Below are 13,777 nucleotides of genomic sequence, written 5' to 3'. Positions count from 1 at the left end.
TTTCGCAATTCCCTCGAAAAATGGAGTGAGAGATAGCGAGTGTGTGAGAGAGAGAGAGAGAGAGAGAGAGGGAGGGAGGAGGAGAGAGGAGCTATCGGCAGCAAATAGAGGAGAAAGAAGGAGGGAGAGACGACGCGGGCGACGGCGTCTCCAGCAGGACGGGATATTGCATTGTGTTTTCTTTCGGGACAAATGATTTACCGCGTTTCCCCTTGTACATCGCCGCGAGCTACAGCCCCGCAAAAACACGTAAGGGGTTGCAAGAGTCACCAAAAGCGGCGACGACGACAGCGGAGGGGGTTTTCGACGCGGCAAGAGGGGGAGGCAGGGGGCTCGGCGAAGGGAAAATAGGGAGCGGGGCAACCGAGCCGCACGATATGGGAGGTATTACATATTTATGGGCTTCTGGTCCCGGCACGGAAGCAAATTTCAGGCAAATCTCGGTCGGAAATAACGTTAAAGCCATTGGGACGTAAGGCCGCGCCGTTTTCAAGCGGGCGAATATCCGCGCGTTCGCCACCGGGATATTATTTTCCGGGGAGGAAACGGCACCAGCCGAACGACCGAGTCCCCGGCTCACACGCCGTTCTCTACTGCGTTCCGCAGCACGGTCCGCAGCTTATTGCGAGTTGAACGTGAAATATCTTTCTTAGCGGTTCCGATTGCGACCATTTGTGCCACGGTATATTCTCAATTGCCGAGAATAGAACTGAACTGAAGTAGAAATGGAACGGGATAAAAGCGAACTGCTCCATTGTGTCAAAGATAATTATATTTATGATAATTCAATTCAGAGGTGGTTTTAAATAACAAAAAGAAGGATTATAAATATTATCAATAAAAAAAAACGAATATATATAATACACATTTAAAACTATATGAGATAGTTACGTAAAATATATGGATTATGCGCAAAAAGTGAGCAACGTTGCTATTATCAGCTCCAAGCAAAATGAGAAACCTGAAAATAATTGAATCGTATTTTGCTAATGTTTTTTTTTAATATTCTGAGATAGCGAGTTAATGGAAGGAATAATGGACGACACGCGTCCGATTAGTGTCGCCAACTTGCAGCGCACGCTTGTACTACTGGTCCGCTTTTACACTTGAAGCTGCTGTCGCATGAATTATATTACCCTTTTCACTAAAATTATTCTAATATATATGTATTAATTTATTAAATTTTATATATTATTCATATCTTGTATTTTAGTGCAACTTCTGATTTTTCCTGTATTACATGGCAAAATGAAATTAGAGAAGGAATTCTGCGTATATTAAAATTATTACACATTCCAAATATGATTGATTAAATTCCAACGAATTAGAGGATAATCTAAAATTGGGTTTAATATTGAGATAATTAATCAGCGAAACGAAATGATATTCGCTGCCGAAACAGATCAGCGAATTGCGCATTCATGCCGCCACCATTGAACGTCATTCGTATATCGTTGCGCTGGTCGTAAAACCACCGCAACAATTACCGCCCTTTTGTTGAACGCGCTTACGAATAATCGGCCACCGCCGACAGGCATTAGCGTTTATAGCGTCATTAATGTGAGATATCGGCGAACGTCTTCGAAAACCGGAAGAGCTTAACCTCGATTCCGTGCTGCCCACCGGAACGTAATGCCTTCTAGTGGCTTCCGATTTGATTCGGTTATATTTTATGCGAGTCCAGTGTGGGGGTCAGCGACGGTCGACGGCGGGGGTCGCGCCGGCATCGTGCTCGACGGTCGAGCGAATTATTGAATATTGAGCACGGGGGGGCGGCGGGGGGGGTCACTTCTTCGTGATCGCCATTCGAAGGGCAGCGGGGAGACAATGTTCCCGACGCGCTGTGATTTACGTGCAAATATCGCTCGGCCCGAGATATTGCTCGGGGGAAGAGATGACCTATTCGACACGCACATTTACGTCGCGCGCCGTAATCTTTTAATTCGCCACGCGAAATAGCAATTCTGCTCTATGATTCGACAAGTAAACTTTCTATCTTATTACGTTTTATTTGATTTAATTGTTGCATTGAAATTCATTGAGAAGTTAACGTTCTCCGTGCTCGTTGATGGCATTCATTCTCAATTGGCAGATCCACTTGAGCTACGGATATAGTTTTATGTCTTGCAACAATTAATCCCCATTGCCGACCCACCAGCGGTCGTTTACTGTCTGGCTTCTTAATTCGCCACCCCGATGAAATTACGCTCCCCGCGTCGCCGTCAGTCCTTTTCTAAGCACTCCTCGGAATTAGATTCGCGCTTCTAAAAGGCGCTCTTTAGAGCGCGGAGAGTCGCTTCCTGCACCCTTCGTGTTTCGTTACGCGGTGAGCGCCGCCAAACCGAATAATTTTCGTTCGTTGAGACGAAAGGGTGGATGAATAAGTAAGGGGACATTACTTCGTCCTATTAGGCATGTTGTACTTTCACAGGTAATATAAGCAAAATATAATTATACGTTAAGAAATGAGGTCACGCGTTATGCTTTTATTTTTCCTGCATCTTAAGCGTCCCCATTAAAAGTACCATGCGCTGATTTTAATTAGATTCGCATTTCTCTAAAGAGATCCGCGCCATGCGAAGAGAGAGAGAGAGAGAGAGAGAGGCAACCCCTTGGGCCGCCTTGGGCGGCCCATCCCTTGCACCGAAATCCGGCGCCCGAGTAATTTTCGATTGCCGAGGCGAAACGACGGATGAATAAGTAAGAAGATATCGAGCCTCGAGCCGTTTGCGCCCACTTTGTACTTCGACCGCCGTCGATGCGGGTATCACCAGGGGTGGGAGGGACGGGGGGGACAGGGGTGCTTTGCTAGGCACGAGACGCGGCGGGGTAGGGAGGGGAACTCGCTTACACTGCCACGGGATTTCGCGAGCAATTACGTGATTAAGACGCCTCCGGCTGCGCTTGGGGTCTACTAAGTACGTACTTAGGTCTGATCCGTTACCGTACTAACTGGCTGCGGCTGTCTTCCTCCCTTTCGTCCTTCCCCTCCCATCGTCGCTCGCTACTTCATCTTCCGCGTGATTCCTCTCTCCGAGCTTCTCTTTCTCCGCCCGCCGTATCTCTCGTGTACCACTATCTGTTTCTCCTACGATACGATTTTGTGTCCTATCGTGTTCCTCCTCGTTTCCAAGCACCTTGCTTTATATACCATTCTCGTGTCTCGTTTCGAATGGCTAACGATGTTGTCGTAAACTGTTCGTAATCTGTTTTGTCGTAACGGCCTGATAATTCTTCGGTATTACCTCTTGATACCTGCGCTTCTCCTGTTTTTTTTTTTTCCTTTAAATCCAGGACACGCACATGTGTGCTCGTTTTATTGATTTTGGTTAACATTCAAGTTGTACGCACACCTTTGTCTTCGCATTTCATGCTTACATTCATAACCACTTGCCGTTACTTGGCTATAATGTTCAAGTGTTTTGAAAGAACACGAGTTCCAGAGCACTTGATAAATTCTATTCTACTTCACTCTCTCAATTCAACTCCGCTCCGTCTTCATTTCTCGCCCTCGGCGAGAGAGCTTTAAGATCGCGCCTATAGTTATCTATACACTCTGCGAGTTTCCTCTTCGTCTTGTGAAGCGAGGAGAGCCACGTTGTTCCAGAGACGTCGGTTGGCTGGCTGGCTGGTTGGCTTTGCCGACGACGTGAGTTTCAGTTTACCGGAAATTAACTAAATAATTCAAGAGGCGCAGCTCCCGAACAGTCCATCTTTGTCTGTCTCCCCTCGCGCCCGGCTACGACCGACGGCGAAACATCTCCGTGGAGACAGAGAGAGAGAGAGAGAGAGAGAGAGAGAGAGAGAGAGAGAGAGAGAGAGACTCGCGCCCATGTAAATTAAAAAAGGCTGCTGTCCGGCCTTTTATCATCCGGTCTGTCCTCTCGCTGCACGGGCTGCTGGGTTTATGGGCTCGCGAGAGGAGTTTTGGGCGCGTTAGGTATTCATTAGACACGATGGACAAGCGCGCGACTGTCCGGGAAGGTGGTGGTAAAATAAAAAGAGTAATAATTGCTGCTGAGTAGCGCGCTCGGATGTTATAAACATTTTACGGTGCTTTTAATTAATCTAGGAATCATGATGCTTATCCCGTGATATTCCTCACTCCCGTGGTATTCCCAGGTGACAAAAAAGCTTGCAGGTATATATATATAAACAATGTACAGAGTCAATTTTATTATAATTCGCTGTGTTTTTAATAATGCGTTCGAGAAAAAAGATTTTATTTCGATTTCAATTGAAAATTGATCGAATCAAGATTAAATTTTTTCCAAGTGCGATACCCGTTTGAGCGCACTATTTCAGCGCTTAATTCGACGAGAAACGCTCTATCGCTGATAATACCTTCCTCGTTTGAACATTTCGCGAGGCGAAAACGTGAAATTAGAATGGGGTCTCGACGACGAGAGGAACAGCGAGGAACTGATAACGATAAAGTGCTGAGTGTCAATGGACGAATCGCTATGTGCCCCCTTGTCTGACGCGTCGAACTGCCGCGAATGCCTAAGGGGTATATGACGCGTGGCGTGGTGTGAACGAGGCCTCATTTGAATCCGAATGGAGACGATTTTCGCAGAAGAGGCTGTCAGTGAAATGGCAGTTCGCGAGGGGGAGGGGGGTTGGCGGCAGATAGAGAGGCGGAATGAGAGCCGGGTCCCCGTTTGAGATGGGTTCGAGGGACGAGTGCCGAGGAGGGAAGAGAGCACGAGGAGAGCCGTGCCTCGCTCCGTTTTCCGGCGTAACGGCGATGCTAGCAATATGTCACCGGCAGATATTCGTATTGGTATGCCGGAGAACGCGGGCCGTCGACCGGAAGCTCATGTATTTCCGTTTCCATCGCCGCGCGTCAGATCGGGATTTTCCTTTTCTTCCCCGCTCTGAATTGAATTTCTTCGACTCTCTCCTTCGATCCTCTTGAGATATATACGTGCGGTATATATGCGCGCGTCAAAGAGTTCACGTGATTTAATAACTGTAAAAGAAGAGATTGCGCGAGAATCATCGATCGTAGGAGAGCTGCAGGCGGAAATATTGAAGCGAGTTTGCACGCATTGAATGTATATGACGTGTCCCTTTTTAGTGAAGCGTTCACATAACACAAGATATTTTAAATAACTTCTTTTACTTCAGTGTTTCACAATAATCCGCCTAGCTTTCTCCTTAGCTCTTATCGAAATGGCATCGCTTTGCAGCGTTATTAAAGTTTTCGAAAAACGAACAACTTGAGTCATTATATAAAACATAAAGAATTTTCCGCGGGAGAAAAGACACGCTGCTGAGTGCCGCTCTTTCATTATTAGCGTTTCCATCGAATTCCCCCCCCCCTCCCCCGGTTCCATCAACGAGATTATTATCCTGCCGATTTCATAACATCCTTGGAGGTGATGCCGCCTCCTTCTTCGTGCACCCTCTCAGCCCTGCCGGCGCTTCCGGCGTATAGCGCTCGCACTCCATTAAAGTAATGAAGACACCGACGACGTCTCGCACTGCGTCATCGTGACGCTTCGGGGGTCCAAAGGGTTTCCTTCCAAGGAGTTTATTTCGCGTTGGGAGCCGTTAAACTCAAAACAAAACCCATGGAGGTCTCTGTCTAACTCCCCTCGCCCGCCACCCCCGTCTCATTTTCCGCGTCTCGTGTCGTAATCTTATCCGCGATCCAACGCCGAGCGGCGCTGGCGTTTCTCGTCACGGCACTAAGGATTTTATCGTTCCGCCTGTTTCGCATCCCCGGGCATTAACCCGCAGATGAGCAGAGGCGTATTATTCTTAAACTGCGCGACGCCCGCCGTTCCTACGGCCGGCTTCTTCATTGCCACCTAATTTGACACGTCCGCCGACGCGCGCAGTTTCACGTAATACGGGAGCTCCTCTCGGTTCTGTCCGTCTTAATTCACTTTGTGCCCGCGTGATGATCGTGCTGGAAACTTAAGCGAATTGTACCGGCGTCGCTAATTGCGTTACAAATGGAAACACGTCCATCAAGGGAGCGTTTATATTTGATTGTCGCTGGATGAAATTCAGGTTGCAGTCTTGATACATTGGATTTGGCAATTATTATATTAACCCTACGCTCCTTCATCATTAAAAAACGCTCATAATGCCGATAACCGCGCTTAATTGCCTGAATCGAGAGAAATCGAGAAGAGAACCGTAAATAGACAATCAAATTTTTTAAGAGAGTGCATATAGTCTCGGATAAATATTTTAAAGACTAAAGACTTTATATGCGCTACGTATTTAAATAACAGTTTATTGTACCCGACATTTATTTAATGACCGCGGAATCTCGTGGGAGCCGTAAGTAACTTTTTCTCCCGATACTAAAGCGCGTGTCCAATGAAGAACGCTGCCGATCCTTAATTGCCAGTGTCCAATGTTCGACTTGTCACACGAATCAGATTCGAGACAGCTCTGGAAATGAGAGATCCTCGCGCGGGTCGCGCATGCACACGTCCGCCCGCCATATGTCGCGCTGGTCGCGTGCCTTCACGAGAGGCCTTTCGTGGTAGCGTAATTACGTGCTCAAGAAATAATGAACGGCTAATATTGTCGTCCTGGCTCTCGGCGACCTCCCCTCCCCCTCTCCCGCTCCCGTCGCGACTTATCGACCTTTTCGTTGTGTCGCTTTCTCGGTCGTTCTGCGGAGTCCTTTGATTGTCCGACCTTTTGTACCGTATTCACGTGCTCCACTCCTTTATACATTTCTCCCGCTCGTTGTCTCGGGCCATTCGAACATTCGCTCGTGCTTCGAGGACGGCGGTATCGATTCGTTTTGCAATACGATTTCGAGTAGCCTTTAATCGCAGTCGGGAGATATGGATCTGCGTGGCGAACAGGTGAGGCGTGGGAAGCCGCTTTACCGGAGTACCGGATCCGAGAATGTCGAGTACTCTGAAATGAATGAGCCACGATAGGCGAGGTCCTTGTGATTTTGATCTCGTGGTTTGTAAGTCAGTCGTTCTACATAAAAAAAGATTGCGAAACACATCAGAGTCCGAGTACAGTTATAATATAATAGGAAATTATTACACATATAGACACGAAGCAGCGAAAATATTCTTGTCCTGTGTAAAATCACTTTTCGCGACAACATTTACAAATGAAAAAAGAAAAACGCGAATTTTATATAAGGAATTTTTTTTTTTAATAAGAATAAGAATCGCGCCTCTTCTGTTGATGATAAATTTCTCATTACATTGCGTTGTAACTGATGTGCGAGCATTTTGAGGTCACGCTAATTTTATTCCAAAGGTACGTTTTCACAACTCGGGTCGACTCGGGAAATTTATACACCCTCCGCGAATGACATGCACACGGCATAAATCAAATTACTTCGCGGGAAACGTTTTGAGGATAAATACAAACGTCTCGGTTGTGTAAGTCCTATACGGTTCTCTCTCTATTCTAGAACGGGGCCGAAAAGCGGTGCCATTAATTAAACTCTTTGTCGCGCGATCAGCGAGCGAGAGAAGAGTTGGGATCGCGTCACCCACCCTGATTCGTCGCGGAGGCGGCTCTTGGCTCGATAGATTTTGGCACGATACATCCGCGAGAGGTTGACAGGACGGGATGGAGGGGGAGGAGGGTTGAAAGAAGAGAGGCATACGTAATTCCCCACTGTTCCTCGTGTTTCCTCTCGCGTTCTTTCTCTCGCGAAGAGCCGGCGGGACGCGAACGGGAGGAGTGGGGAAGTGGGAGGGTTCTAATTAATGGGTGGCACTGTGCTTGACATGTTTACTCTGGACGCAACCCCCTTGAGCCCCTCCTACCTTCTATTCTTTTTCAGGGAGGGCGATACAGTCGTACCCGGCTGTACTCCCTCTCGCCTCCTTCCTCCATCTGTCCTTCGTTCTTCTTCGCGTGCTCTCTTCTCTCCTTCTTTTTTTTTTTTATTTCCGCGAGTTTAGTCAAAAGCGCCACGCAAATACTCGCTCGGCGAGCGACCAATTATGCCGTGCCGACGAGAGCCAGCGAGAAACTTTAGAGTTCTGATTAAACACGGTGCTCTTAATGGATGGTGCTTCCGGCAGCGGGAGCTGGAAACACGTCATGCGCTTAAGCGATCGGTGATAGCGGAAAGAAATTGAGCGAGAGAGGGTTCGCGCGCTGTTTGCCCAAATGAAAGTTGTTAATATGGCCGAACAATGGTACCGCCATGTATTCTTTATTTCCATTCTATAAAAGCATCGTCTATATCAGATCGTAAATAGTCACCGTGCCAAATGCGCACTTAACAGCGAGATGACTGGTCAAGATCGATCTTCCGCGAGAGTCTTTCGCGAATGAGAAAATGATAGCGGGCGAAATTAAAGCAGCGGCAAAATTAATGTAATGAAACGGCGCGGTGCAATATGCCCGCTCGTAATTTTGCGACGCACGTGGGACTCAAGCGGCGCGAAATAATTATATAATTACCGTCCGGTAATGCAACCGCGGCCAATATCATAAACTCCTCGCCCTCTTCTGATACACGGTTTGCATATATTGACGCGGATGCGGAATGTAGCGCATGGCACAGCTACGCTCGCAATTTTATCGTCGTCCCGGTGTTTTAGAGCTTCGATTAAACGCAATCGCGTAACGGCCGGCGTATCCTGCTCGTGGAACTGGCAGCGCGAGATGCGGGTATTACTCTAATCGCTGATAATGGAAAGAGATTAAAAGGAACGCGCGCGGCGGTAACCTCGGGTAACGCCAGGTTCTGCGTCGCAGCAGCTTCGCACGCGATGCACCGCGTGCATGTGACACATGGTGTTACATCCGTGTGTGTGTGTGTGTCTGTGTCTGTGTCTGTACGGCCGCAGCTATATTTAGATCTTCAGGTACAAAAAGTGCAATTTTGCGATTGCCATACTTTTTTTACTGGGATGTTTCAACTTTCGAGAAACGGGATCTGGAAGGAGATTGTTATTTAAGAACTGAATAAATTAATTAGAATTATAGATAGAGGAGATTATCGTATATGCAAGTAAACATTACATAATATTTAGGCATGAAAACATTTTACATTTTTGCTACGTTTTTTTATTGAATTTAATTTTCGAAGCCGCAGACTCTGGAGATTATTATCGGAGAGTTTTATACGAGAAATTATCACCGTACGTTCAAGGAAACGTTAAACGATACATTAAGCGATTTTCCAAACTGTATCATTAATGACAAATTACATCGACAAATGGCCGCTATTATAGACGCATAATTTTATTATTAACGTATGCTAATGTGACAGCGATTCTTAACTTTGTAACTAAAACCCTTTCGTCGCACAGGTTCGATCGCATTACCGCATGTTGCAGCACGACCAGTTATGATAATTATCCTGGCTGGTGCATAACGCCGGTTATCGTCTCATTTTCTTTAATCTCGACATACACACAGTTGGCGTATTGCGCGTCGACCTGTCGCGGTATCGATCGCGTGTACGACAGTACGCTCTGACGTTTTACACGGCGCGAGGATGGACGATGTTATCCCAACAGGATTACGTCGGCCGTTGGACGTTGAAAACAAACATTTTTTTCCCGAATCATAAATGAGGAAAACGCTCTCGTCGTTTTCTCTCGGCGCCGCTTCCGTCAACGTCGCGGCTCCCGGATCAGCGGCCGGTCCGGAATAAACAGATAGAGCCGGCCGGGGGTACGTCGCGAGGGTATCAAGATCAATTTATCGCGTCCAGGCAGTAACATTGTAGTCTACGTAGATGATAATCGCGCGCTTGCAGTTAATGCAACATAGTGTTATGTGCGCTTCGATCCAGCCTAAACCTGAATACACAGCAGGTTGTACATTACGGAGCAAATGCTACGGTCCGCTGTGATAACGACGCTGCTTACGATAAACTCTGAGTCATGCGAACCCGTGTTTCTTGCTCACTGTTACGCCAACGTTTTATGCGTATCTTCGCACATAAGGTATCCAGCGTTGTATATACGCTCACACGCCGTATCGGAGCCAAGGGGACGCAGATAAACCCTAAACGGCCAATTTCCCTTTGGCTTTTTGTGCCTTAACGATATTCACCTCGATATTCCACGGTCAAACGAGAGGCGAGCACGGGCCACGATGGGTTTACCAAGCTCAAATTTGATTTAAGCGTGCAGCTTGTACACACGATTACACCTGAGATACAGTAGCGTGACATCAGTATTAATCAATTCCATGCAATTTCCAAATACGCCTGATTGATCCCGGCTACTCAAGATAATTATAGCCTAGGAAGCTGCTACAGGTGCTTGCTTGTCTGCTCCCCTCTCTCTCTCTCTCTCTCTCTGTCTCTCTCTGTCTCACGCGTGCATACGCGCGTGTGTTCTCCAATGTGGTTCTACAAATCAATGCGCCGTGCGACATATAGCGTGACAGCGCGTGCAACGCGCGCGATATCTACCTGTCGTAGAACGGGATCGTAGGTCGCGTGATTTAGAAACTGAGAAAAAGATACGTTGGTGTCGGCTCACAAAATATGGATTATTAACGACTCTAGAGCCCGTCGCGCTCCTCGTTCACGATACATCGTGTTGTCGGGTCTATCATGATGGAGATTACCGTGATTAGTGTTACTCGCAGAAGAGTCCTCTGCTCTTCCGCAGTGAAATAGCGTATCGATACATCGCCGGTTGTACCTCTCGTGACGAATGACAGTGCTTGCTGTGATCATTAAACTTTAATCTCCCTACAATCGATGCACCGTTATTTGGGACGAATTGCGTCTTCGAAGGCAGAAGATGAAAACATTATGCAACTGCAATAAATCTCAGATGACAAGTAAGCGCGAGATGAACAAAGAGAAAGCGACAGCTAAGAGAGAACTGGAGAGAGGATCTCTTATAAACTCGCATGCAATCTACAGAGACTGATCGATCGCGTATCCATTCGAGATAATCATCATCAACCGAGCTACTGTCATCTGTGCTCTACCATTCCCTAATGCGAGTCTACGGTTCGATGGAAGGCAACGTGTTGCACGACACGGTTGCACTATTGGAGATGCAGTATTGTGGTAATGAATGGCGTTCGCCCTTCAAAGGACTAATGCGAAACCGCTATCTACCAGTAGTCCGGAACAGCTTCTGTCGTTCCCGGGAATAAACAAACAGAGTCCAATAAAAAATTTACATTTATAATGAATTTGTAATTTTCTTCTATGACGTACGATATATGTATTTGTATGTACAAGTTTCCTGCCGCTACTAGTATTGGCTGCTAGTCACGGTTTGAACGTTTGACTTCGCCAGCCTAGATAGCAATTCCAATTCGACGATTGATCGATACACCACTCCGCGTGATTGGTGCTTTTGAAGTTCGCGGAAACGCGTCTATTAATTACACTTATGCAGGATTACAGGCGCCTAGTAGCCTGAATATTCATTCGTAAATTAGAGGATTCGCGTCTTAAATACTACTTTCGCGAAGATCTCGCTATATTTTAGCATGCATTTTCGATTGCAGTAAGCACTGCTCGAACGTTCTTTTAAAAATACAGACACGTAATCTGCGAGATTAGCAAAAATGTTTTGTATCTCGTTTTCTGAACCTAGCATTTTCTCCTTAGAACTTCGACATAATTGATTCCAGTCGCTTCCTCAAAAAAAAAAAAAAAATCGAGTGCTAATTTTATAGAACCTTTCCGCAGTTCTTTTACTATAATTATTTAGCCGCATGCGATCAAATGCTGCTAGATTAGTTATATCAAGGAAATATATCGCGATTGCTGTTAGACATCGCCTCTCTTTTTCTTCCTTTTCCGATATGCTATACGAGTCGGATAACGAATGTAACCGGCTGTCACGGTTCACGCACGCCGATATATCGCGTTACATTACTCGCGCTATGTATTCGTTCATCCTTACGTTTTGCTGCTCGAGCAAGCGCGAGACTCGCGCTTGCACGTGCGCACTATGAACCTGCCGCACGCACACGTCGCGGAAGTTCGGGTTGAAAGCAAATAGCCGCCAGCACGAAGCATTAATAATTGATTACGGCGTCAAATTTGGTCGTAGACGTGTACTAAGTCTAACACAGTTTGGGCACATAGTTTGGATATTTGATTATCCACTTTATCAGGAATAAAACGAATTATCCTCGAGCAACACGATTGTTTTTCAACAACGTTTATGTTTAGCGACATCTCGAAAAGAAACTTTGTTATGGAAAGGAAAATGTAGAAGAGAAAATTTTTTTAATTTATCAATTTAGATATTGATTAGGATCTAAACGAAGGCTACGATAAATTGCCAATCTGCGGATGATCGTCAAGCAATTTGTACGTGATCGCGGTCCACTTTTACACAAGGCACAAACGCCACACGCGATATCGATCATCGATCCTCCGCGTCGTATTTATCGCGACCCTTTCTGTGCCTCGTGCGACTTGCTCCGGCGGTCTCGGCAATAAATAAATTTCGCCACGCGACACTCACAATTCTTTGCCGGGCTACAGAACGCCGGGCACCACCTACTATTTCGTGGATCGGCACCGACTGACCCAGCCACCCACACACACGCACAGGACCACACAACATCGCCGGCATTTTTGCCCGCGTACGTCCGGCTGTAAATCAATTCGGCGCATCGGAGGTATTTCAGTTAAATGACACATGAGAGTGTCCCTATAGAGCGTTCTCCTTTTCCGTTTCGCTCTCCTCCGCTAAGTTCGTCTCTCGTCACTCCCTCTCCTTCTTGTTTTCTTTTCAACCGTACAACCCCAGGAGGATCCTACACACAGGCCCCGGGTGTAGAATTGAATGCGACGCATTGTACGGCGTAGTCTGACCGTACGATATTACGAGAGCGAGGGGAAAACGGCGAGAGGGAAGGAGGAGACAGCAGAAAGAGAGAAAAGGGAGAAAGATGGGCGCGAGGGTCGAATGGGGTGATGAGGAATAAGTGAGAAGGGCGCCAAGTCTCCCGAATAGAACGAGAGTCGTGGAACGGAGTTCGAGTTATATACCGTCCACCCCTGGCCAATGGGCGCGTTAAATTATGCCTTGTCTCGACCGGGACAGGATGCATCTACATCCTTGAGTGCGCGAAACTTTCGTGAAAAGATGTTGGAATCATTGGGTTTTTTCGGCTTCTATTATATAGTAAGCAATTCCATGTTGATTATTATTTAATTAATCTGATTAACGCTAAAATTGTAATTATAAAATAATTACTTTTATGACATCTTTTTTTTTTTTAAGAAAAATTATTAATTTAGTTATGTTTCTGAAGAAAATTCTTTTACACACGTCGACAAATTAGACTTAATATTCTTTAGTGCTGTGATTTTAATGGGAAAAAAATACTTTCACTAAAAATACACTAAAAATAAACTATCATTCCGTTATGTAGAACCTATTGACTTTAATCGTTTGCCTTGTCGTAGTAATGTTTCCTTTTCCTTTTCCGAAAAGTGTAAACGACATCGGGAGACGATAAGAAATCTCGAATGGAAGTCCGAGGTCATTCTAACGCGGCCCGATTTTCTTATCCCTGGAACCTGATTTGTCTTATCCTTTTCTTCGCCAGAATTCGTGTCTCGCGTCTGGTAACGAGGGACCGGAGGCAGGAAAAGACCAAGTTTTATGGGCGAATCACCGTCGCCACGTTAGGCGGCAGGGAGCATAGGAAAGCGGACGAGAGAAAGAGGAAAGCGGGAAATAAGGGAAAAGCGCGTAATGAGACTCTCAAAATATAGCCAAGGACGATTGTCGAGGGTCAGTCTACCGTGCCCTAACTGCAACTGTCCATTTTTATTATTTTCCTTCCGCTTCGCCTTCTTCCTTGCGTTCTCCTC

This window comes from Monomorium pharaonis, chromosome 10 (genome assembly GCF_013373865.1).
Source record: "Monomorium pharaonis isolate MP-MQ-018 chromosome 10, ASM1337386v2, whole genome shotgun sequence".
NCBI lineage: Eukaryota > Metazoa > Arthropoda > Insecta > Hymenoptera > Formicidae > Monomorium > Monomorium pharaonis.
Note: the sequence above shows the minus strand (reverse complement) of the source record.